General features: G+C 38.5%; 1 long non-coding RNA gene across 1 annotated transcript in view; it reads right to left on the bottom strand.

The window, feature by feature from the left end:
• LOC126931247 (uncharacterized) overlaps positions 1 to 26,676 on the bottom strand; it is a 29,531-nt gene extending 2,855 nt beyond the window's left edge. Inside the window, exons 1-5 of the long non-coding RNA XR_007717800.1 lie at positions 26,264 to 26,676; positions 24,224 to 24,287; positions 16,720 to 16,800; positions 10,814 to 10,876; positions 7,577 to 7,627 (exon numbers count right to left, since the gene is read on the bottom strand). This is a non-coding gene — a long non-coding RNA (uncharacterized LOC126931247). The remainder of the gene's footprint in view (positions 1 to 7,576; positions 7,628 to 10,813; positions 10,877 to 16,719; positions 16,801 to 24,223; positions 24,288 to 26,263) is intronic.
• Between the last annotated feature and the right edge of the window lie 1,075 nt (positions 26,677 to 27,751).

The following is a 27,751-nucleotide window of genomic DNA, read 5'->3' as shown; positions in this document are numbered from 1 at the left end:
AGGGAGGGAAGGAGGAAGGAAGGAAGGAAAGAAAAAGTTTGGAGTAGGCATTCACGTTGTACTGGGACTATGTTGGTTACAGTGCAAAGCAACAATGATCATTGCCATGGGGTAATTTATCATTTAAATCATAAACCACTCTAAATTCCTTTTCATTTTATATACCTTTAAATTTAAAATAATTATCTCATATATTATTTTATAGTTTCTTTAATATTATTTTATAGCTTATAATACTTCTAAACATTTGTTAACATAAAATGTTAAATTGCTAGCACTCTCTTCTTAGGGTTTTCTTTTTTTCACATTTCAGCTCTGTTATTTTTTAAATTATAGCTTTTTATGAGATATAATTCACATACCACAAAATTAAACCATTTAAAGTGTACAATTCAGTAGTTTTTAACATGTTTACCACTATCTAATTTTAGAACAACCATTACCATCTAACTTCAGAATATTTTTGTCACACCCAAAAGAAACCTCACAGCATTCACTACCCCTTTCCCCTTTACCTCAGTGTCTAGAAACTACTGTTTATTTTCCTCTCTATCATTTTGTCTATTCTGAACATGTCCCATAAATAGAATCATTCAATACATGGCGTTTTTGTCTAGTTTCATTCATTACAATGATGTTCGAGGTTCATTTGTGGTGTAATATGTATCACTACTTCGTTATTTTTATGAACAAATAATATTGCATAGATATATGATGCTTTGTTTATCAATTCCTCAATTGATATTTGGGTTGTTTCCACATCTTGACTGTTATGAATAATACTGCCATAAACACTCATATGCAAGTTTTTGCATGGACATATGCTTACAATTGTCTTCAGTATATACTTAAGAGTGGAATTGCTACATCATATGGTAACTCTGTATTTAACATTTTGGGAAAATGCCAAACTTTTCCAAAATGGTTGAACCATTTTATTATTTTTATTATTTATTTATTTATTTATTTATTTATTTGTTTTTTTTTTGAGACGGAATTTTGCTCTTGTTGTCCAGGCTGGAGTGCAGTGGCGTGATCTCGGCTCACTGCAACCTCCACCTCCCGGGTTCAAGCGATTCTCCTGCCTCAGCCTCCTGAGTAGCTGGGATTACAGGCACCCACGACCACACCTAGCAATTTTGTATTTTTAGTGGAGAGGGGGTTTCACCACATTGGCCCGGTTGGTGTGAAATTCCTGATCTCAGGTGATCTGCCCCCTTGACCTCCCAAAGTGCTGGGATTACAGGCGTGAGCCACCGTGCCCTGCCGAACCATTTTATAATCCTGTCAGCAACGTATATGGATTCCAATTTCTCCACATCCTAAGCAACACTTCGAACAGATTGAGCATCCCTTATCTGCAATGCTTGGGACCAGAAGTATTTTAGATTTTGAATTTTTTCAGATTTTGAAATATTTGCATATACATCATGAGAAATGTTCAAGAGGAATCCCAAGTCGCATCACAAAAATTAATTTATATGTACACCTTACACACATAGCCTGAAGATAATTTATACAATATTTTAAAATAATTTTATGCATGAAACTAAGTTTGTGTACATTGAAACATCAGAAAGCAAAGGCGTCTATCTTAGTCACCCATGTGGATAAACTGCTTGTGTGGCAGCTCCATCATTTCTGAGTCTGAATTTATATGCTACATATAAGCAATCATTTTCTTACACTTAATCACACGTAAGTACTTCACAGTGAAAAACAAAATGACAGACCATTCACACAGTGAAAAAATAATGTATTCAGGGTAACTAAGCAGCACAGCAGCACCACCAGAATCTGTATCAGCTGTTAAAGAACAAAACAGCAAACAACAGCAGGCTTTCAGACTCCACCTATGGTGCTGTGTTTTGATTATAAGATTATTGTACATCTTATTTTTAGATAAGAACATCAGAAGCAGTTGAGGAACCGGCACATGAGGAGGCATTCTGCTGGATGGCTTTTAAAAATGTTTCCTCCAAAGTCATCTGCCCCATTAACAACAGTTTTTATCTTAGAAGTCTTTGATTTTACAAACTGAAATTATTTTTTGTCCTGTCGTGAATGCACACTGCTCTGGTTCAATAAGCCCATCATACATTTTCACCATGTTGCCTATAGGCACTTTTTTTGCAGTGTTAACATCATCCTCATCATCCCTATTATCACAGTTACCTTGATTCAGAACCATTTTGGCTATTTCACCATTGATCAATATGAACAACTGGAGCCTCATTATCAATGTTAAAAACTCTTCAATATACGCCTCTTCCAGCTTACTGGTGGACTCTAAGGGTATACTCTTTGCATACGTAAGGAGGTCAGACATTTTTTCTCACTTGACATGTGGAATCTTTCAAAGTCACCACCATATTTATCATCATCACTGAACATAGTTGTAGACCAGAGACTGTGTCAGGTCTGCAAAACTGTGTCCTTAGTCACTGTGTTCCAAGCCTTGGCAACAGCTTATCTGTCATCCTTCATGATAAACGCCTTATGAAAACCTTCCACACCTGTATCTTAGTTCACTGTTGATAACAGACTGTTCAAGGAAGTGTTTTTATATTTAATCTTGATTGATCTAAGCATACCCTGGTCACAAGGCTGAATTAGGAAGTCACACTTCAAGGGAAGGACCTGGCACAATCTCATAAATTATTATTTATGAGAATTTCAGCTAGAAAATGAGCGGAACAGTTGTTAGGAAATAACAAAATCTTGCAGGCATTATCCAGTCCAGCTTCCCCGCAATCAACACAAGCCTCTGGTACAAAATGTTTGTGAAACCAATAAGAAAAGATATTCCTGGTGATCTATGCCTTTTTGTTGGCAGAACAATGGACTGGTAAGATACTCACTCTTTGAAAACAGCACAAAATGTTGCCTATCACAGCAAGTTTACACTGATATGTGCCTGCTGTATGAGCACATCGCAGCGGGGTTATTCTGTCCTTGGAATCTTTAATTCTTGTACAGGGTGCCTCATCCGCTGTAGTCAGTTTCATTCTGGTATAAGGAGGCCAAAGTAGTGATGTTTATTCAGCATTATAGGCTTGTTCCTGAGTCAGATTTTTATCACTGATGACCTTGGCAAACTTGTCAATGAATTTCTCTGCTGCCTTGTGATCAGCAGATGCTTTATCATCAACAATCTTTTAAAAAGTAGTGCTGTGTCTTTTTTTTTTTTTTTTTTTTTTTTTTTTTTTTTTTTGATGGTGTCTAGCTCTGTCACCAGGCTGGAGTGCAATGGCACAATCTCGGCTCACTGCAGCCTCTGCCTCCCAGGTTCAAGCGATTCTCCTGCCTCAGCCTCCTGAGTAGCTGGGACGACAGGCACGTGCCACCATGCCCAGCTAATTTTTGTATTTTTAGTAGTGATGGGGTTTCATCATGTATGCCAGGATTGTCTCGATCTCTTGACCTCGTGATCCACCAACCTCGGCCTCCCAAAGTGCTGGGATTACAGGCGTGAGCCACTGTGCCCAGCCAACTATGTTTTTTCTTAAATTTCCACTACCATCCTGCTGAATATTCACAATTCTCTTCCACTTTCAGTTTATCACGGTAGATTTTTGCTTGTTTCACGATCAGTGTACCATTACACATGTGTTCACTACAACACTCGTGGATCGACACTTCCAATATTCAATCAAGGTCTTTATTTTAAGCTTTATGCAGTGTTTTTCTATTTTTCATTAATGTCTATCCATCACTTGCAGTATGGAACTTCAACAGCTTATTCTTCTCTTTCTTTAGGTCTTACAGTGACATATGTCATTCCAGTACCATACTCATCTGTAAGATGTTTCATACTTACACTGCTGTTCAGTTTCTCAACCAGCTTGACTTTCTGTGCTATAGATAAACATAAATGCCCTCTCTTTCTCTTATCACTGTTATCTAGAGGGGTACCTTCGGGCCTTTTTGATATTTTCAACAACACCTTTACACCACAGAGGAGAGAATACACAAAAACCACTGTGAGTAATGCATATAGATCTTGGGCCCACTTGGGGCATCATGGGGAACCTGTCATTGGTTTGTCCAACCTGTACACATGCCATTTTATTATTTTGTGGACATGCTTGTTGAGGAAAACTGGGCAGGTGTGGAAAAAAATATACCACAGCTGAAGGCAGCTGCAAAGGTCATTTTTCCCTTGAGGATACTGAAAAATCTATGTATTGTGCACCTGCATTTTGACTGTGACCAATCACATGAGGTCAGGCATGAAATTTTTCACTTGTTGCATTATGTTGGTGCTCAAAAAAAATTGGATTTTGGAGAATTGGTGATTTCGGATTACAGATGCTCAAACTGTGTCTATCTTTTCTATTTTAGCCATCCCAGTATATGTGATTTGGTATCTCATTGTGGTTTTGATTCAATTTCCCTGATAACTAATTTGAATCTTTTTTCTTGTGTACATATTTTTATTTGTTTCTATATTGCAGATATGTCTATTTACATCTTTTGTTTGTGTTTTAGTTGGGACTTTTATCTTTTTGTTGTTGACTTATAAGTGTTCTTTACGTATTCTCGATTAAGTTCTTTATCATACCTATAATTTGCAAATATTTTCTCCTATTCTTTGAGTGGTCTTTTTACTTTATCAATGCTGTCTTTTGAAACCAAGTTTTTATTTTGATGAGGACGGATTCATTTACTTCTTTGTGCATTTGGTGTTCTATTTAAAAAAAGCATTACCTAATCCAAAGTCTTGAATATTTATTCTTATGTTTCCTTCTGGTAATTTTTATAGTTTATTACATTTATGTCTCTGATCCATGTTGAATAATATTTGTATATGATGTATGGTAGGGGTTTAACTTCATTCTTCTGCATGTAGAGATCCATTTGTTCCAGCACCATTTATTGAAAAGACTATTCTAGTTGATGTCTACATTTGTTTGCATATCATCCATGAAGTATGCATATGTTTAACATAATGTATAAAGAAATATGCTGAAAGTACACATATTATTATAAATTCCATAATCTTTTGGCAAACTAAAAAGTTCTAGGCTAAAATTTTAATGAATGTCTTATCGTCAGTGGAATAATATACCACCAAGGTTAGTAAAAAGTTATTTTCCATCACTATCTATGACTCTTGGCAAGTTAGCTCTATTTAGAAATTCTTCTATTCTGTTTTTCCCTTGTCAACTGGATTGTGGCCTAGATTTACCAATGAGAGGCATTCATGTGAGAAACAGAGAGCTTAAGAGAGGCTAAAAATGTCTTATTGCTCTTGGGGCATCAGTGGGATATATGTGAGCTTCAGCAGATATGAAGTTTTGAAACGGCTTCTGGGAATTCTCCTAAAACTTATCTGCCTTTGGCTTAGAGGCAGCTACAAAGACACACAATGAATTCCTGTTTACTGAAGTTGCCTGACTCTCAGAAAGCTTGCAGTGGACCTGAGAGTTATGGTGGCTTTTCTCAATCTCTGCTCTTTCAACATACTGAATGGTTTCCCAATCTTCTAGCTCCTTGTGTTAAATATTTTCCTTCTTGGATTGCTTAGAGAGTTTCTGTTTTTTCTAATTAAAGCATACATTTTATATATATATATATATGGGAGGATATGCCACATACATATTTTAAGTATTATATAATCAAAATTACACATATAAGAGATTCTTTAAACATTAACTATTACAGGAAGTTATCAAAATTTATTTTCCTTTCTCATACTACCATGTCCCTTGCCTTGATATTGCTGTAGCTTCATCTGAGATGTTTACAAAAGAGGGTAATTTTTTCACTCCTGCTGTTTATGGAGGCCACCATCTTAGGGCCTGTGGCATATTAGCTCTACTTTCTACTTCCTGAAAAGCCACAGCCCATAACATTTTCTTCTTGCTTTCATCAGATGTCTGTCTCCCCATGTACAATATGCGGGACATTCTCTGATTTCCTCTGGGAGAACTGGGTCTTTGTAAGAGGATATATAGACAGAAAAGTCTTGGTTCCTATTATGTATCTTGTAGAAAAAGTTCACAAAAGGTTGTTTTCTGTTCTTTTTGCTTCTAATGGTTTAATTCGTTCTTCTAGTGGTCTAATTCCTTCTCTGTAATACATTCTGGTACTACAACTGAGGTATGTAGGTAAGTAGATTGATAAAGATGATGATATGGGTACAGAAAAAGGCTACCTATTCCCAAGAACCAACTTCATGCCAAATACTATAGGAAGCATTTTCATAATAATAACAGCTGATGGTTTTTAGTGCATAGTATATTCAGGGCACTATGCTAAGGGGTTGATAATCATTATCATGTTAAATCATTAAGCATTTCTAATAAGGTAAGTATTGTGGTCATTTCTATTTTACTGTTGGAAAAAAACAGACTTTAAAAAAGTTAAAAAATATTCTAGCAGTCAGAGTTACTATGTATTAATAATAGAACTAGGTTTCAAACCCAGGTCTATGTGGCTCTGTAATTCATATTTTTTTATACTAATTGATTCTGAGACTTATATTTGTGCAATATATTTAAAGAGTCTATAGTTCCCTTCCATATAGGTTTTTTTTTTTTTTTTTTTTTTTTGAGACAGAGTCTCTCTCTGTCACCCAGGCTGGAGTGCAGTGGTGCAATCTCGGCTCACCCCAACCTCCACCTCCTGGGTTCAAGTGATTCTCCTGCCTCAGCCTCCCAAGTGGATAGGACTACAGGTGTACGCAACCATGCCTGGATAATTTTTGTATTTTTAGTAGAGGCCGGGTTTCACTATGTTGGCCAGGCTGGTCTCAAACTCCTGACCTCAAATTATCCACCCACCTCAGCCTCCCGAAGGGTTGGGATTACAGGCGTGAGTACCACAGTTCCCTTCCATATTATTCCAACCCATCTTCCATTGCCACAGGGTGTTATTTTTTCATAAGCAAATAAACACAGCTACTTTTTTCTCCTAATTCTTCAGTAGTTCTCCATCACCTACACTGTGCAAATCTATATACTCTTATGCTTGGCTCAAAAGGCACTTTGCAATTTAACCTTTTAAGCTATTGAGTCTTAGTTTCCTTTACTTCCTCTAAACTTCGTATTATTCTAACATGTTTTTCCCTCAGTCTAAAATGCTTATAGGACAGGAAAACTCTTAATGGTTCTCAAGTCCTGCCTCAAAATATTACATTCTCTGTAAAGGTTTTATTGATTTGATTTCTTCCAGAAGACTTAGACAGAACTTCGCCTCTACTCTCATTGCTTCTTGTGCATTTATTTGTGTTAGCTAAATATCATGATGAATATCAAAGAGTATAGTCCTGTCTCGAACTTTTGGTAAAGTTACTTAATTTCTCGGTTCTTCACTTGTCACTTTGGGGACAATAACAGAACTTCTGTCATAGGTTTCTCTTGATGATTAAATAAGAATGCCTATGTAAATGACTCAACAGAATGCCTGGCACACAGGAAATGCTCATCAAAACGTTAGTTATTACTTTTGTACTTTTATTACTAATATAAAATTAGCACATTGTAATTTTATTTATTTTGTGTTATAGCATTTCATTTTATATCATTCTACATTTTTTACAGTAAACTATTTAGATACAGCTTGTACTTACGATCAGAGAAAATCCTGTGAATATTTTAGGCATGGCTTGTAGACGAAGATCCTGTTTAGATGGTCAACAAACCAAATTTGAAAAAGTTGTTAGACTCAAAAATGAAAGTTTTTTGTTATGATGATGTACATTTGGGTTTGTATTTAAATAAGTGTGACTGAGAAGAAGTGAAGTGAAGCAGCTGAGCCTCTCTAGTGATGACAGAGAAGAACTATATTTTCAATAGTTCAGGTGCTTAAAAGGTAAAGGCACTGGCCTCCTTTTGAGAATGGCTTGGTGGAGCCACACATGCTCTTTGCCTGCTCTGTTGGCTACCATGATGTGTAAATGAACATACATCTCTTCACTGACAGGAAGAAAATGATACAATGGGGAGTTACAGACTGTTGAGATAAATTTCTAATTCTTGCTCCTTCTATTAGATCAGCCCATACTTTGTACCCTGAGTGACAGCCAGCAATAAAGTGCCCTCACGTTCTTAACCTGAAAATAAATATATGTGAATGTGCCTTGTCATTATCACCCCAAAACCTAAAAGGACCTGAGACAATTGTGGAGCCAAGTCTGTGATCTGAGTAACATCATTAGGTGTTCAGAATACACTATCATTTTACCTCCAAGTTCTTAGCAATATTCTTATCCCACATGTGTAAACCCAAAAGTATCTGAGACAGGTCTCAATCAATTTAAAAAGTTAATTTTGCCAAGGCTAAGGACATACTCATGACACAGCCTCAAGAGGTCCTGATGACATGTCCAAAGGTGATTGGGGTATGGTTTGTTTTTAGGGAGACATAATACATCCATCAATATATGTAAGATTTACATTAGTTCAATCTGGAAGGGCAGGACAACTTGAAGTGGGGGGGGGGTGATGAGGGTGAGGGCTTCCGCATCACAGTTAGATTTAAAAATGTTCTGATGGCAATTGGTTGAAAGAGTTGTTATCAATCAGAAGGAATGTCTAAGTTATAATAAGGGGTTGTGGAGACAAAGGTTTTATCATGCAGATGAAGCCTCTAGGCTTCAGAGAGAATAGATTGTAAATGTTTCTAATCAGACTTACGGTCTATGTTGATGTTAATACTGGTTGGATTTTCTTGAATTCCAAAAGGGAGAAGGGCATAATGAGGCATCTCTGACCTCTCCTTCCCATCATGGTCTGATCTAGTTTTTTCAGGTTAATTTTGGAATGCCCTTGGCCAAGAGGTTGGGTCCATTCAGAGGTTTGGTGCGGGGGGAACCTTAGAATTTTATTAGTGGTGTGCATGAGATACTGGATGAGAGAAAAAAGGAGAGAGAGAGGAGAAATAAAAAGCAGTTAAATGGAGGAAAAGGGAGGGAGATTTGGAGGTGACACTGCTCCCTTTCACTGACTGCACCATACCCATTTTTTTTTCTACTGCCAATATCTCTAGGTTTTCTGCTAAAAGTCGTTTGTTCTCTTTTTGCATTATGACACCCTGCTGCACTCAGCTTCTATGGTAACACTTTTTTCATACTCAGAGCTGTTGTAGCAGACATAACTAAAGCTTTACTGGATGGACAAGAAGAAACTATGTTCTATTAAAGTTAGGAATGCCTGTGTGACCTGCACAGGTCTATTAAATGTGAGGAGCAGGGATGAGAGTCTTTTTGTCTGTTTTGAAAGAAGCATTTCAGAGGGGAGAACAAATGTTCATGCTCTCCTTTCCTGCCAAGGCAAATGGGGAGGCATGATGTTGAAATAGCGACCTTATTGATAAACTAAGGAAATTACTTTCAATTTAGATCCTTGAGTAACCACGATGAGTGGAGCTCCCAGGTTAACCCTTGGTGACATACAAGTGAGAAGTAATCATTATCTTAAATGACTAACATTTTTGTGTTCACTACTGCAAATAACCTCATGTATAATACTGAATATGATGACTATGCTGAATAATACAAATACACTTTTTCTTTAGGCACATTGAACCTGAAATAGATATTAGGCCTCTCATTCCAATGAAAGACCCTATTATATCAACCTCTTTGTGATCAAACAGAGAAGAAGAATTTTCTAGACATGTATTACTCATCAGGCTGACTGCTTTGGCTATGCGGGTCATTGCTACAGTGAGTTTTAGTCTGATCACACATTATTGGTCAGCTTCTCTTTCAGTATACCGACAGAAATTCTTTACCAACAACTATGCATGTGAATTACAAGGAAGAGTTTTTAGACTCCATATCCTATTTATAAGTAATAATCTGGAACTACAGTCTCCAACCTTTTTGGCACCAGGGACTGGTTTCAGACTGGCGGGGTTGTGGGGGTGGATAAAACTGTTCCACATTAGATCATCAGGCATTAGTTAGATTCTCTTAAGGAGCACACATCCTATCTCCTTTACATGGCAGTTCACAATAGCATTTGTGCATCTGAGAATCTAGTGCCTGTGCTGATCTGACAGCAGGCAGAGCTTAGGCAATAATGCTAGCTGGCCTGCTGCTCACCTCCTCCTGGACAGTTGGGTTCCTACCAGGCAGTAGAATGATAGTGGTCCACAGCCTGGGGTTGGGGACCCCTGATCTAGGAGATTGTTGGTTTATGGTGGATGGCAACCAACAGTAGAATAGCCTTTATTTCTATTTGTTTCAACTCTTCTCCTGATGAAAAGTAGCTTCTAATGACGCAAAGACTTTATCCTCAGTTCAGCACCTTTCTAATAAATAATTGTATGTCCCCAAAATAATGCTATCAATTGCATTTTGTTTGGTTCATCATATTCCTAATGTGACTCAATTATAGCCAAACTCCTAATATCTGATACATTCCAGAGTTCCTTTGGCTTGAGATTGATGGAACTAAAGATTAGCTGGAACTACTCATAGATTTTTAGGAGGCTAAGCCTGTTTTTCCTTGTATTTCAGGAAACTCAATGGTGTGACGGGGCAGAGCTGTTTCATTATTTTCCAGGGCCATGTTTATGTTCATCCTGAAAAGGAAATCCTTTAAAACCTTAGCATTATTTATTTATTTATTTATTTATTTATGCAACAAATCTTATACTATTTAATATCTTTAGTAGTTCAGGCAGTTTTCTATGTGCTGAGGGCTCTGCCCTCATGGGGATAGCAGGTAATAAACAGGAAACCAAATGAACTGAAAGTGTCAGAAAGTGATAAAGGTAACAAGTGAAATATAATAGATAGATGGGCTCTACAGTGCTTGGCGGGTCCCCTTAGATTGAGTGTACAGGGGAGACTTCTTACCTTATTAGTTTGATTTAGAAATATTAGTGGCCTCCTTCAGGTGAGCTCATACCGGTATAGGTGCTGCGCAAAACAAAAACAAAAGTAGCAGAAGACAGAAAACTGCTCTCAAAGATGTCAGTGAATTTGTGAAGAACCAAATAGTTAACCAAATTGACTCCACGCAGAGAACCTTATCAGCTGCCTCCAGTTTTCCACGTACCCCCACCTTCCATCTCCGATATTCAAGCCTGGTCCAAATCCAATCAAAATAGTTTGCATCAGAACAAGATGGGTTCAGGAATGTGACTAATCACAAGACCACCTGATTTTCTGCTTTTGGCTCTGAGTGATGCTCTAGTTATGGAGACATATAAAGCCTATTCACTTCAGATCTGAAAATGTCATTATCATTGTATTCACTAAACATCCTTGTTTTATCACAGTGCTTTTATTGATAGCTATGAAAAGGAGAATTATTCTTATCAAAACTAAATTTTAAAAAGAGTCAATGACAAGAAGCTCAAGTGCCTTGTAGTACCAAAGACACTGCTCTGTGTTGACAGCAATTGAAACAACTCTTCAGAAAAACTAACAGTGTGCAGTTTAAGGGGTCAACAAGCCTAATATACAGTTGGTTTGAGCTTCTCATTTTTGTCGAGGGCGCTAGTGAGCCTCAGTGCCCGGAAAGTTAGAAATTCTCCCTCTGTGCTTCTCACACATGCTAATACAGACCATAACACTTCCCAAGCTGGACAATAACTTGGCTGACATCTGTAATCTGAAAGAGGGAAGGAAAAGGTAACCAGGATTTATTCAGTGCTTTTGATGTGCTACTCAGGCAATCTGCTAGATACTTTACATGTATTTCCTCATTCCAGGTGTGCTTCAATTTCCAACGAGGCATCAAATTCTGCCCTTGATATACAACCTTCAGTTATGTTCAAGTAATTCTGCAACATTTACTGGGATATAGCGGTGGCTCCATGGCTGTAGATACAGTTTATCAGTACAGGAGTGGAATGTGCATACCCACACAAGAGAAGTAAAATACATGCTCCTAAAGGGAACTAAAGCAGCACATTTACAGAATTCTGTTCTAGAAATTATATTCAGGAGATGAAGAACCCTACATTTTTATGGTATTCAAATTGTACATACAAAACCTCTTTATTTAAAACAATAGAGAAGGAAGAATGAGGAAAGAAAGCAAAAAAAAAAAAAAAAAAAAAAAAAGGATTCTATCATCTTGCCTCCTATTAAAAAAAAAAAAACCCTTTTTTTATGTTAAGATTAGCAAAGAAAAGATAATGTCAATACTGGGAGAAGATGGAGGGAAAAGCTAAATACTGGAACATACGTGAAAGTCTCTCTGGCATATGCCCTCAGGCTAGGACATAAATTAAACCATTCCCAAGGGTTGCCTGCAAGAGCAGACAGTCTATTAAGGCAAGGTTTAGAGACTAATTTATTGTCTGTGTTTTTGTTGTCTCTTTTTGTAACTAAAACATATTGGACTTTTTCCCCCCATATTTTCATTTGAACCAAGGTTATGAAAGTAATCTGAATTGTATATCAGCCATTTTACATCCTCATGAAATCTTTCAATATGACACAGTTGGAAGTGAATGATTGTGTGAGGTATGTTTAGAATAGTAAAGCTGTACCAGAAAACGTGAATTGCATTTTTTTCCATTTATCCATAAATTAATTCCTCAAGTACTCAGGTGTATGTAGAAATTGTTGAGTTTTCTTCACTGGTTAATTATTGACCAAAATTCTATTAATATTTACATACATCATTCAGGCATTATTTTCTGATGTGGATTATATCTCAAGAAATAAAATATGAGCCTCTAGGGTAATTGAAAAACCTCTACATTTTACAATTATCAGATAAAGTCTAAAGTGATAGATAATGCCTTTAAAACACCCGGGAAGCCATTATTTCTAAAAATATATTGTAAACTAAGCATGATTTTATTTTGCAAGGTTTCAAAGCTATAAATCAATTTATGGTTGCCACTATTAATTTAACCTATTGTTGTTTCACATTCCCTATTTCTAAGGAGGTGATAATAATAACCCCTCTGTATCTCATAGGGACTCTTATGAAGATAAATGGGAAAATATATGTGAGCATTCTTTGAGCTACTTTAAAGGGAGTATGTGTGTAAATAAATATATATATATATAAAAAATATATATATATAAATAGCCATCATTGTTTTTGAGGAACTACAGAATGAAAATTTAATACAATTTTTATTTTAAATACATATACAACTTCATATTTTCAATTAAAAAAATTAATTTACCACACCTCTGATATAGGTAAATCAGAATAAATACTATTGATTTTTTCCTCTTCATTGTCCTCTTCAGTTCATTATTTTTGAACACTCTAGTAAGACTTCATGGGCCAGGATTCACTGGTGTATTTTCTGAGCTGTGGAGCCCAAATCCAGAAACACACCCACACCCTTCTTTCCTGTATTACAATTATAGACAGTTAAGTCAATGACTGTGTGAAGTTAACGAATTGTATTCTTAGCATCAATTTCTAAAAGTCATTGTGTTACCATCCTTAATATTAATTGTGCCGTTTTCAATCCACCATTTTGCCCATAAATAGAGAGAAGCAATGAGGCATGTTGTAAGAAATAACAGGTAATTCATTGATCCCTCTATCAGAGTCAGCATTTTTATGCAATAGGGATAGTTGTGGGAATTGTAAAGATGTGGCTGCAAGTGGGTTGAATTTGTTTTTTCTATGGCTTTAGAAGGCAGTCTCAGCTGGGTTCAGCCCCCAGTTGAATTGTGGTTTCATGGTTTCAAGGTCATCAATAGTTGGAAAATGAATACAGATTAATCTAGGGAACTGAATTTAATTCTTATTACCCTGGAGAAATAGCACTGGGAATTGATGCTATGCCTGCTTGACTAATAGATCCTTCTTCTGTTCTCCCAAGTCACCTTGTCTACAGAAATATTTTCACTTGGACAGATAAATAATCTAGACAATGACATGCATCCTTTTAAAAGACCAAAAATAGGGATTGTATGATTTTAAACCTAGCAACTAGAATGGTGGTGAGATGAACAAATGCAGTATAAAATATGCTTATATGAATAAATGAATTACTTGGAAAAATATTCATTAACCACTTTAGATATCAATTTCAAAAAATGTCCTTTGGGTATATGCCCAGTAAGGGAATTGCTGGTTCAGATGGTATTTCTGGTTCTGCATCTTTAAGGAATTGCCACATCCTCTCCCACAGTGGTTGAACTAATTTACATTCCCACCAATAGTGTAAAAGCATTCCTATTTCTTCACAACCACACCAGCATCTTTTGTTTCTTGACTTTTTAATAATCACCATTCTGACTGGCATGAGATGGTATCTCATTGTGGTTTTGATTTGCATTTCTCTAATGATCAGTGATGTTGAGCTTTTTTTCATGTTTGTTGCCTGCATGAATGCCTTCTTTTGAGAAGTGTCTGTTCATGTCCTTTGCCCACTTTTTAAACGGGTTATTTGGGTTTTTTGTTTGTTTGTTTGTTTTATAAATTTGTTTATGTTTCTTTTAGATTCAAAGGAATATAAATCATCCTATTATAAAGATACATACACACATATGTTCATTGCAGCACTATTCACAATAGCAAAGACATGGAATCAACCCAAATGCCCAACAATGATAAACTAGATAAAGAAAATGTGGCACATATACCATGGAATACTATGCAGCCATAGAAAGGAATAAGATCATGTCCTTTTCAGGGATGTGGATGGAGCTAGAAGCCATTAACCTCAGCAAACTAACAAGGGAACAGAAAACCAAACATCACGTGTTCTCACTTGTAAGTGAGAGCTGAACAATGAGCACACATGGAGACAGGGAAGGGAACAACACACACTGGGGCCTGTCGTGGGGTGGAGTTGGGGGAAGGAGTGCATTAGGAAAAACAGCTAATATATGTTGGGCTTAACACCCAGGTGATGGGTTGATGGGTGCAGCAAACCACCACAGCACACGTTTACTTATGTGACAAACCTGCAGGTGCTGTACATGTACCCCAGAACTTAAAATAAAAATATTTTTTTAAAAAAGAAAAATGTCACTGTTCTTATAATCTGAGGTCAGATAAAATTAGAAAACAGAGACTTGGAAAGGAATTTCAGAGAAATGGTGGAATTTGAATTGATTGCTTTGTTGGGGAAGAGGGAGCATCTTATTAGGCTATTTTGTTACACACAAATAAAGCAAGGGCTCTGCCTCCTGTTTCTGTTTTTGAAGAAAATTGGGACAATTACTTGGTCCATTTTAATCAGAGCTATAACCGCTCTATTTCTGAAGACTTGTTTTTTTCTTTATCCAAAATATCTTTCTCTCTCTTCTCTCTCCCTCTCTTTCTCTCTCTCTCTCTCTCTCTCTCTCTCACACACACACACACACACACACAACACACAGAGAGAAAAAGAAAATTGGTTCAGCAGGATGATTTGCAGTAGCAAAGTATTTGTTTTTGTAAAGATCATGTATTCTTCTTTGGACAGTTACTCAGAAAATAAAAACCAGAGCCTTAGACACTGAGGATCAGAATTATTTCAAGTTTTACCAGGCGTAAATGGTGGATGCAGCACTTAAGAGGGCTCTACATGTTACAAACACTAGTCAAGCCCCAAGAAGGGCTCTTTCACATCTCTTGTCAAAACAAAGACAACTGCTGTTAGTAGGTATGGAGGTTTATGAGTGATGCTGCTGTTGAAGTTGAGACAGTTGAGGAGATAAATTGAGTGGTGAAGAGTGGTGAACGGAAAGAGAAAAGATAAATTAACTAACTTGTGGAATTCCTTTTCTTAGGCATACAAGACCTTGCCTAACAAAATACTATTTCCCAGGCATTCTGAGCGTCCATTTACTCGCCTCCCATTCCAATTTGCAGTCTCAGCAGTACTTTCAAAATGTGCAGTATTTATGAGAGTCACCAATGAAGGCTGAAAAACATTTTATGATACCATTCATATTTCTCTTAAATTTGAATTCACATTGGTCTGTATTTATACTCTACAATGTGGTAGTTGCTAGCCAATGTGACCATTGAACACTTGAAGTGAGGCTGGCCCAAAATGCTGCAAGTACAAAATAAACACTGAATTCTGAAGACTTACTGTGAGAAAAAAAAGAATGGCATAGATCTTAATAAGGTTTTATATTGATTTTATATTGAAATGACATTGCCTTTAGATATGTTGACTAAAATATAATGCATCCTTAAAATTTTACCTCTTATTTTTACTTTTTTCATTTTTTCAAAATTACTTATGTGGCTCACATTATATTTCTACTGGACAGTGCTTGAAGTTTTAAAAATGGTTAATTTTTTCATTGTATTAAATTAGTTAAAAAATTGTCAAGGGGAAGCTCATGAAATAGTGCTAAATGTATCTCTTAAAAACAAATATGTACTTCCAGAATTGTAGACAAAAAGCTAGAATCATTCTTTGTGCTATATATGGGCTTATTTTGACCTCTTACAAAGAAATGTGTCTTCAGCTATGCCAACAGCATAAACATTTTTTGGATATATTTCATAAAATAAAAATACCAAATGCCACATTATAACCACTCTCAGACACACTATGAAAATATCAAGCATGTGCTGTTGAAACAATATACACTAGAGGAATTAGAGAAAACAACAGAAGGTTCTCAAATAACGAATGAATAGTGAAACCACCCTAAACTCAAGTGCTGAGAAGAGGGGATACTTAAAGCTCTCATTCTGTTTTGGGAGGAATTTGCGGAATTTCTATATTTCATATATTATCCAACTATTACACCAACCCATGATCTTGTTAAATGAAGTTCATTAGTCCGTGCCTTGACCCAGAAAACTTAAATTCTAAAGGACCTACCTTAAGCACAGAATTCTTCCTTGACAAATTCCATGATACATCTGAGAATCTCATGCAATATGTATAAGTATGGGATTGTACCTTTGAAATTATAAAAATTGTATATTATTGTGGTGAAAATTTGAGGTTTCAATGTTTATTAATATTTTTAATTTACCCGTAATGTTATACAGCTGGTGCTCAAAATTGTTGTATATTTGCTGCATAAACTTTAATTGCAGAATATGTTTATGATGTATCAAAAATCCCCACTGGGCTTGTTATAAATAATTGGATAGGTATTAAACATATTAAAACAATCTTTTAAATGCCAAGAACAACAACAAAAAATAGTGAAGTGTGAAAGAAATCAAATCAACCTTGAGTCTGTACTATCTGCTGTTGCTTAGTATAAATTGTTGTTTGCCATTGATAATGTTGGCAATCAGTTCAAAATTTACTTAAATTTAAGATCGGCTACTTCAATTTTTGACAGGATAAGGTACACTATGTAAAAATTTAGGGAAAATGTTGTTTCTAAACTTAAAAAATGCGTGAGAAAATGTCAACAAAACTGATTTCCTAATAAAATAGGAAGACATTAAATAAATGAAAAATATTTGCATGATGATGATGAAGAAAAAGATTCATATACAAATAAACAGAAACTAATTTCTATTTTTTAAAAAAATGCTTCTAGGCTGGGCACAGTGACTCACACCTGTAATCCCAGCCCTTTTAGAGGCCAAGGCGGTCAGATCACGAGGTCAGGAGATCAAGACCATTCTGGCTAACCCCGCCTCTACTAAAAAACAAAAATTAGCCGGGTGTGGTGGTGGGCACCTGTAGTCCCAGCTACTCAGGAGGCTGAGGCAGGAGAATGTCGTGAACCTGGGAGGCCGAGGTTGCAGTGAGCCGAGATGGCACCACTGCACTCCAGCCTGGGTGACAGCCAAACTCTGTCAAAAACAAAAAACAAAAAACAAAAAACAGCTTTCTATTATAAATTTAAGTTATACTCCTAATGCAGGAAGATTTGAGTCATATAGTTCTATTTAAAATTTTCTTTATACTATTCTAGCATTGAAGAATTAGGAAGAATCAAGAAACATGTATCGTTTTAGATGATGCATTATGAGGGTAAAATCTTGATATAAGTAATATAAAATTATATAATTGAATTAAATATTTATGTGATAGTTTCTGTAAAGCATTAATTTTTCAAATGTTACCCTTATTACAATGTTTTAGCATATAATTTTATAGGGTAGTTCCAAATATAAATATTGCTTTATAGCTTTATTAATAATTTCATATACTTTTTCAAAATGAAGTTATTAAAATAAACCCTAAGCATTATGATGATTCAGAAAAGATTGTCTAATTTTGTCTTACTGTCAAAAGAATACAAATTATGTGAAAGCCATGATTATAACAATATATGAGTAACTTTGTTGATATGAATGCAATAAATATAATATATAAAATAAAAACGGCTGATAAATATATATACATATATATGTTTTGCTTATTAACCATACAAATACTTTACTCTTTTTAATGAAGCAGCCAAGAATGTGTTATAATAATTTAAATTTGGTCATTTAAAACATTTTTTGACCTTTAATAATAAAGAATTACTAAAGTTTAATACATATTTTTCAATGTGTTCATTATAAAGGGATGCTTGTTAAAAAAGAACAGTGTACTATTTTCATGTAGTAGTCTGAAATTCAGATTTCTAACTTGTACCTATTTGGTCATATTGTATGTGAATCTACATTTGTGATGTTTCCCAGGTCCCACAAGTATCAGTTGTAAACCTGGTAGTGATATTAGATCTGAAGGAAGTGACCATTTCCATTTTTATTAATCATGTTGAAAAAAAGAATGTCAAAGTATAATTTTCTAAAAGAAAAAATGTAACTCAAAAAACACAAAGTGAGCTCACATTAAAAATCTTAAGGAGGAATTAAACCAAAGGATAAATTTGTTCAAAGTAGTATAGAAAAGACCAAAGTATGTATAGTTAAAGAAAGAGAAAAAATGCTGAAATTATGTTGCTAAATTAAATACAAAATGATTTAATGTGCTCCAGGACCAAAACAACTAAGCTTTATGGTTATTTTTTTCTATAAGATAGAAATTATTTGCATCTGAACTAGATAAAAATCATTTGCAATTTAACAGCCTTCTGAAGGTTAATATCTTACTGCACAGAGTTTGGTACTTTATCAATAGTAAATAGTAAATCAAATGAAACTGTATAATCTTAGAGAATTAGATAAACCTGGGGCAGATCTGTTAGTGCTTGTTTAGGCCTCAAGAAGAAGATGCAGTCATCCTTTTACATCCTAGATTTTAAATACTTTTCTTAGCAAGGGAAAGGAAATAAAGTCTGGGAAATTCAGTCTTAAGTTGAAGTGAGCAAGGCAATCCTTCCTTAAATGAGACTTGGGGCAACCCCTCCCCTTATATGGGAGCTCTGTTTTCACTCTTTTTCACTCTAATAAATCTTGCAACTGCACTCTTCTGGTTCGTGTTTTGCCATCGCAGACCCACCGCTGACTTCCAGCCCTCCGGATCCGGCAGGGTGTCCGCTGTGCTCCTGATCCAGCAAGGCGCCCATTACCACTCCCCATTGGGTTAAAGGCTTGCCATTGTTTCTGCACAGCTAAGTGCTCGGGTTCATCCTAATCGAGCTGAAGGCTAATCACTGGTTCCATGGTTCTCATCTGTGACCCACAGTGTCTAATAGAGCTATAACACTCACCACGTGGCCCAAGATTCCATTCCTTGGAATCTGTGAGGCCAAGAACCCCGGGTCAGAGAACAGGAGGCTTGCCACCGTCCTGGAAGTGGCCTGCCGCCATTTTGGAAGCAGCCCACCACCATCTTGGGAGCTCTGGGAGCAAGGACCCCCCGGTAACATTTTGGCGACCACGAAGGGACCTCCAAAGCGGTGAGTAATATTGGACCACTTTCGCTTGCTATTCTGTCCTATCCTTCCTTAGAATTGGAGGAAAATACCGGGCACCTGTCAGCCAGTTAAAAATGATTGTGTGGCCACCAGACTTAAGACTCAGGTGAGAGGCTATCTAGGAAAGGGCTTTCTAACAACCCCCAACCCTTGTGGGTTGGGGGCATTGGTCTGCCTGGAGCCAACTTCCACCTTCAATTTTCTTGGGGAAGCCGAGGGACTAGAGGCATAAAGCTGTCATCCCGAACTCCCGGCATTAGCTGAGATCATGGCACAGCCAGAAGCCTCTACTCAACAGTCACCCATGCGTGCGTCCCTACCTTTCCTTCTGACCTGTACCTCCTGGGTCCCAACCATGAAAATCTTGAAAGTGTAGCCCCAAAATTCTCCTTGCCTCTGAATCTTCCTCTGATCGCATTTCCTCTAGCAAGTTGTATCTCCAAGGGGATCTAAGGAAGCTCTAGGCTGTGTCCTTAGGCATCTAGATTATAAACCCAGGGAGTCTTATCCCTGGTGTCCCTCCTGATTTAGGTATATAGCTCTCAACATGGGCAGTTATGTAGGACCCATTCCCCACCACACTTGCCAGGGCCACAAGTTTGTAATGGCTGTGAGAGAGAGACAGAGAGAGAGAGAGACAAAGAGGGAGTCAAAGAGAAAAAAAAAGAAAAAGATAGAAATAGTAAAAAAGTATGCCCTACTCCTTTAAAAGCCAGGGTAAATTTAAAACCTGTAATTAATTATTGAAGGTTTTCTCCGTGATCCTATAACACTCCAATACTACCTTGTTGTCAGTGTAAACAAGGGCGTAGCCTGAGAACACTGAGGCCACTGACAACCCGGAGCTTTCCTATCAAAAATCCTTAACCCAGCAGATATCCTAACAAGGGATTTAAATCTTAATTACCATACAAAGGTCCGACCAGACCTAGGAGGAATTCCCTTCAGGACAGGGTGATAGATGGTTCCTCCCAGGTGATTGAGAAAAAAACCAGTGGGTATTCAGTAATTGATACAGAGACTCTTGTGGAAGCAGTTAGAAAAATTGTCTAATAATTGGTGTCCTCAAACATGCGAGCTGTTTGCACTCAACCAAGCTTTAAAGTACTTACAGAATCAAAAGACTCAACTTATATTCTTCTGCAGTACCGCCTAGCCACGATTTCTTCTTCAAGGGGGAGAAACCTGGCCTCCTGAAGGAAGTATTATTTATAACACCATCTTACACTAGACCTCTTTTGTAGAAAAGAAGGCAAATGGAGTGAAATGTCATATGTACAAACTTTCTTTTCATTAAGAGACAACTCGCAATTATGTAAAAAGTGTGATTTACGCCCTACAGGAAGCCCTCAGAGTCTACCTCCCTACCCCAGAGCCCCCCTGACTTCTTCCCCAACTAATAAGGACCCCCTTCAACCCATTTGGTCCAAAAGGAGATAGACAAAGGGGTAATCAGTGAACCAAAGAGTGCCAATATTCCCCAATTATGCCCCCTCCAAGCAGTGGGAGGAGGAGAATTTGGTCCAGCCAGAGTGCATGTACTATTTTCTCTCTCAGACTTAAAGCAAATTAAAATAGACCTAGGTAAATTCTCAGATAACCCTGATGGCTATATTGATGTTTTACAAGGGTTAGGACAATCCTTTGATCTGACATGGAGAGGTATAATGTTACTGCTAGATCAGACACTAACCCCAAATCAGAGAAGTCCTGCCCTAACTGCAGCCCGAGAGTTTGGAGATCTCTGTTATCTCAGTCAGGTCAATGATAGGATGACAATAGAAGAAAGAGAATGATTCCCCACAGGCCGGCACGCAGTTGCCAGTGTAGACCCTCATTGCGACACAGAATCAGAACATGGAGATTGGTGCCGCAGACATTTGCTAACTTGAGTGCTAGAAGGACTAAGGAAAACTAGGAAGAAGCCTATGAATTATTCAATGATATCCACTATAACAGAGGGAAAGGAGGAAAATCCTCCTGTCTTTCTGGAGAGACTAAGGGAGGCATTGAGGAAGCATGCCTCCCTGTCACCTGATTCTATCGAAGGCCAACTAATCTTAAAGGATAAGTTTATCACTCAGTCAGCTGCAGACATTAGGAAAAAACTTCAAAAGTCTGCCTTAGGCTCAGAGCAAAACTTAGAAACCCTATTGAACTTGGCAACCTCAGTTTTTTATAATAGAGATCAGGAGGAGCAGGCAGAGCAGGACAAATGAGATAAAGTAAAAGGCCACTGCTTTAGTCATGGCCCTCAGGCAAGCGGACTTTGGAGGCTCTGGAAAAGGGAAAAGCTGGGCAAATTGAATGCCTCATAGGGCTTGCTTCCAGTGTGCTCTACAAGGACACTTTTAAAAAGACTGTCCAAGTAGAAGTAAGCTGCCGCCTCATCCATGCCCCATATGTCAAGGGAATCACTGGAAGGCCCACTGCCCCAGGGCATGAAAGTCCTCTAAGTCAGAAGCCACTAACCAGATGATCCAGCAGCAGGACTGAGGGTGCCCAGGGCAAGCGCCAGCCCATGCCATCACTCTCACAGAGCCCTGGGTATGCTTGACCATTGAGGGCCAGGAGGTTAACTGTCTCCTGGACACTGGTGCGGACTTTTCAGTCCTACTCTCCTGTCCCGGACAACTGTGCTCCAGATCTGTCACTATCCAAGGGGTGCTATGACAGCCAGTCACTAGGTACTTCTCCCAGCCATTAAGTGGTGACTGGGGAACTTTACACTTTTCACATGCTTTTCTAATTATGCCTAAAAGCCCCACTCCCTTGTTAGGGAGAGACATTCTAGCAAAAGCAGGGGCCATTACACACCTGAACAGAGGAGAAGGAACACCCATTTGTTGTCCCCTGCTTAAGGAAGGAATTAATCCTGAAGTCTGGGTAACAGAAGGACAATATGGACGATCAAAAAATGCCCATCCTGTTCAAGTTAAACTAAAGGATTCCTCCTCCTTTCCCTACCAAAGGCAGTACCCCCTCAGACCTGAGGCCCAATAAGGACTCCAAAGGATTGTTAAGGACCTAAAAGCCCAAGGCCTAGTATAAACCATGTAATAGCCCCTGCAGTACTCCAATTTTAGGAGTACAGAAACCCAACGGACAGTGGAGGTTAGTGCAAGATCTCAGGATTGTCAATGAGGTTGTTGTTCCTCTATACCCAGCTGTACCTAGCCCTTATACTCTGCTTTCCCAAATACCAGAGGAAGCAGAGCGGTTTAAAGTCCTGGACCTTAAGGATGCCTTTTCTGCATCCCTGTACATCCTGACTCTCAATTCTTGTTTGCCTTTGAAGATCCCTCAAACCCAACATCTCAACTCATCTGGATTGTTTTACCCCAAGGGTTCAGGGATATCCCCCATCTGTTTGGCCAGGCATTAGCTCAAGACTTGAGCCAATTCTCATACCTGGACACTCTTGTCCTTTGGTACATGGATGATTTACTTTTACCCACCTGTTCAGAAACCTTGTGCCATCAAGCCACCCAAGTGGTTTTAAATTTCCTCGCCACCTGTGGTTACAAGATTTCCAAACCAAAGGCTCAGCTCTGCTCACAGCAGGTTAAATACTTAGGGCTAAAACTATCCAAAGGCACCAGGGCCCTCAGTGAGGAGTGTATCCAGCCTATACTGGCTTATCCTCATCCCAAAACCCTAAAGCAACTAAGAGGGTTCTTTGGCATAACAGGCTTCTGCCGAATATGGATTCCCAGGTACGGCAAAATAGCCAGACTATTATATACACTCATTAAAAAAATTCAGAAAGCCAATACCCATTTAGTAAGATGGACAGCTGAAGCAGGAGCGGCTTTCCAGGCCCTAAAGAAGGCCCTAACCCAAGTCCCAGTGTTAAGCTTGCCAATGGGGCAAGACTTTTCTTTACATGTCACAGAAAAAACAGGAATAGCTCTAGGAGTCCTTACACAGGTCCAAGGGATGAGCTTGCAACCTGTGGCATACCTGAGTAAGGAAATTGATGTAGTGGCAAAGGGGTGGCCTCATTGTTTATGGCCAGTGGTGGCAGTAGCAGTCTTAGTATCCGAAGCAGTTAAAATAATACAGGGAAGAGATCTTACTGTGTGGATATTTCATGATGTGAATGGCATACTCACTGCTAAGAGAGACGTGTGGCTGTCAGACAACTGTTTGCTTAAATATCAGGTTCTATTACTTGAAGGGCCAGTGCTGCGACTACGCACTTGTGCAATTCTTAACCCAGCCACATTTCTTCCAGACAATGAAGAAAAGACAGAACACAACTGTCGACGAGTAATTGCTCAAACCTACATCGTCCGAGGGGACCTTTTAGAGGTTCCCTTGACTGATATTGACCTCAACTTATACACTGATGGAAGTTCCTTTGGAGAAAAAGGACTTCAAAAAGCGGCATATGCAGCAGTCAGTGATAATGGAATACTTGAAAGTAATGCCCTCACTCCAGGAACTAGTGCTCAGCTGGCAGAACTAATAGCCCTCACTCAGACGCTAGAATTAGGAGAAGGAAAAATGGTAAATATGTATACAGACTCTAAGTATGCTTACCTAGTCCTCCATGCCCACACAGCAATATGGAGAGAAAGGGAATTCCTAACTTCTGAAGGAATGCCTATGAAACATCAGGAAGACATTAGGAGATTATTATTGGCTGTACAGAAACCTAAAGAAGTGGCAGTCATATACTGCCGGGGTCATCAGAAAGGAAAGGAAAGGGAAATAGAAGGGAACCGCCAAGTGGATATTGAAGCCAAAAAAGCCACAAGGCAGGACCCTCCATCAGAAATGCTTATAGAAGGACCCCTAATATGGGGTAATCCCCTCTGGGAAACCAGCCCCAATACTCAGCAGGAGAAATAGAATGGGGAACCTCACAAGGACATAGTTTTCTCCCCTCAGGATGGCTAGCCATCAAAGAAGGGAAAATACTTTTGCCTGTAGCTAATCAATGGAAATTACTTAAAACCCTTCACCAAACCTTTCACTTAGGCATTGATAGCACCCATCAGATGGCCAAATCATTATTTACTGGACCAGGCCTTTTCAAAACTATCAAGCAGATAGTCAGGGTCTGTAAGTGTGCCAAAGAAATAATCCCCTGCACTGCAGGCCATACATTTCAATCCCTGTATCTTTAACCTCCTTGTTAAGTTTGTCTCTTCCAGAATCGAAGCTGTAGAACTACAAATAGTTCTTCAAATGGAGCCCCAGATGCAGTCCATAACTAAGATCTACCACGGACCCCTGGACTGGCCTGCTAGCCCATGCTCTTATGTTAATGACATCAAAGGCACCCCTTCCAAGGAAATCTCAACTGCACAACCCCTACTATGTCCCAATTCAGCAGGATGCAGTTAGAGCGGTCGTCAGCCAACCTCCCCAACAGCACTTGGGTTTTCCTGTTGAGATGGGGGACTGAGAGACAGGACTAGCTGGATTTCCTAGACCAACTAAGAATCCCTAAGCCTAGCTTGGAAGGTGACCGCATCCACCTTTAAACATGGGGCTTGCAACTTAGCCCACACCCAACCAATCAGAGAGCTCACTAAAATGCTAATTAGGCAAAAACAGGAGGTAAAGAAATAGCCAATCATCTATTGCCTGAGAGCACAGTGGGAGGGACAAGGATCAGGATATAAACCCAGGCATTCAAGCCGGCAACGGCAACCCCCTTTGGGTCCCTTCCCCTTATATGGGAGCTCTGTTTTCACTCCATTTCACTCTATTAAATCTTGCAACTGCAAAAGAAAAAAAAAAATGAGACCTGGATAGTAAGCCAGGGCTCTGAAAATAGACAGACTTGAAAACATTCTATGTAGTAAGAGTAACCTGGCCCCAGCCACATAGAGGCAAGACAGAAACCGGGCCAGGAGGTGCCCTGTAACTGGGACTCTTCAAGCATGGTCTGGGCTAGTACTCTCCCAAAGCAGCTTTATGTCATGATAATTGTAATTTATTCTGTGTTTTGATCACCTCTCTATATCTCCAGTCTTTAGTGGAATACTGCCCAGTCTTGTCTTTAGATATGTTGTGGGAAATTAAAGCAAGGTCCGTTCCATGTTTGGGTTAGGTATTCACTTATGGCATGGAGAGAAAGGGGTGAGACAGTGTTTGTCCTCATACTGAGGCCAGTATGATGGTAACAGCAGTCAGTGGCTTAAGGGAGGATGAGGGAAGGAAATCTATATGAAATTATGAATTAACATTGTTGGGTACATTAAAAAGAGGAGCCATATAGACCCAGCTCGGCCAATGGCAGTGGCAAATGAAGAATAGGTCGTATGAAAAGCTAGTGAGGTGCTTACCAGAAATATTTAGAAGGGGACCCTGGAAAAGACTAGCTTTTCCCTTTGGATATATGAATGAGGGCCCAGAGCACCTATGCTTGTTGAATTGTAGTATAATTGAGGTAGGAGGTGAAGTACAGACACCAGACTAAATTGAGGACTAGCTAAAACAGGTCCTGGATGGAAGCCTTTCCCCATAAGACATCCTCACCAGCCTGCCATGTCAGTTTACCACTGCCATGGCAACACCCAAAAGTTACCACCCCTTTCCATGGTAATGACCCCAAAACCTAGAACTTACCACGGTCTTCCTAGAAATTTCTGTATAAATGGCCCTTTAATTTGCATATAATTTAAGGTGGATATAAGTATGAGTGCAGAACTGCCTCTCGACTGCTACTCTGGGTTCCCTGGCTGTGGGGCAGTCCTGCTCTGCTGCTGCTGTACACTGGTGCTTCGGTAAAAGTTCCTGTTTAGTACTACCAGGCTTGCCTTTTAATTCTTCTCTGAGTGAAGCCAAGAACACTCCCCAGTTAAGCCCCACTCTTGCAGTTTGCCTCTCTTGCATCACAATGACTGCAGGTATGAACTCTAGAATCATATGACCTGGGTTCAAATGATAATTCCACCTCTTAATAGCTATGTCAATTTTGATCATATTACCTAGCTTCTTTATTCTTCAGTTTCTCCATCAGTAAAAGAGGGATAAAGCCATATATACCACACAGGGTTGTTATGAAAATTAAATGCGTATCTATCTACCATCTATCTTCAAATAGTGTCTGTTATACCGTCTGCTTTTTGATTATTTTTCTCTTGGCATAGGTGCCATTTCTGACCCCCTATGTTCACTTTTGAATTGTAAGAGTGACAGCCTGCAAACTCTATTTCCGTTACTAGTTAAGAGACTGTAAAGTAGGAGGAAGAGAGATACCAGTTTCCTACCTTTGGAGATGGCCTCAGCAGAAATAGCAGCAGTGTCAGATGAGCTCCTCAGCAGCAGTGTGGCTCCCAGGTGCTCACTAAACTGCAATACCAGCAGGAGCAGAGCCACCAGCCAAGAAGTGGAAAGGCGGACTACAGACCAGGAGTCATAACAACTCCATACCCATGAATAACTACCTGTACTCTTTGGTTCACCCAGCCCTTCCAAGCACTTTGTAACTAATTCCCTGCATTAAATCCCCCTGCAGTTGAAATATTTTCCTTACTGATGGACACAGCTATCGCTATTACTAACCAATTAGAGTAATCTTGCTATTATTATCCTCTGAAACATTACCCAAGGACCAATATTATCCTCTGAAATATTACCTAAGGACCCAAGTATGAATATAACCTTCGTACTCATTTTTCCACTCAACTATTCTAATACTTTTCCCCACAGACTTTGTCCTTGGCCCAGAAGTATTATATAATGAATGGTCAATAGTTATATGTACTGGTGTTTCATCTAAATACTCCACTGTAGGTTTAGCTCCTTCACTGATCAATAACCTAATGGGAGGAGAGATTTAGTTCATTTGAAGTCAGTCTAAGAAGTTCACTGGAGTTCTATTTTGGAGAATAGATGTAAGGAAGCAAACGTGCCTAGAAACATTGTGTGATTTACCTTTAATACTTTATTTTTTTCCAGCTATGTATTGAATACCCATGACTTATAACAGTTTGAAGGAGAAAATATATACCACACAGGTAACCTTGTTTCACAGCTGAAGCAAAGTTTATTTTCAGTAGCCGTTCTGCCTTGGTAAGTGAAACTTTGATCAATGAATTTAGTGTCCAGAAC

The sequence above is a fragment of the Macaca thibetana genome, chromosome 11 (assembly GCF_024542745.1).
Source record: "Macaca thibetana thibetana isolate TM-01 chromosome 11, ASM2454274v1, whole genome shotgun sequence".
NCBI lineage: Eukaryota > Metazoa > Chordata > Mammalia > Primates > Cercopithecidae > Macaca > Macaca thibetana.
Note: the sequence above shows the minus strand (reverse complement) of the source record. Positions and strands in the feature narration are given on the sequence as shown.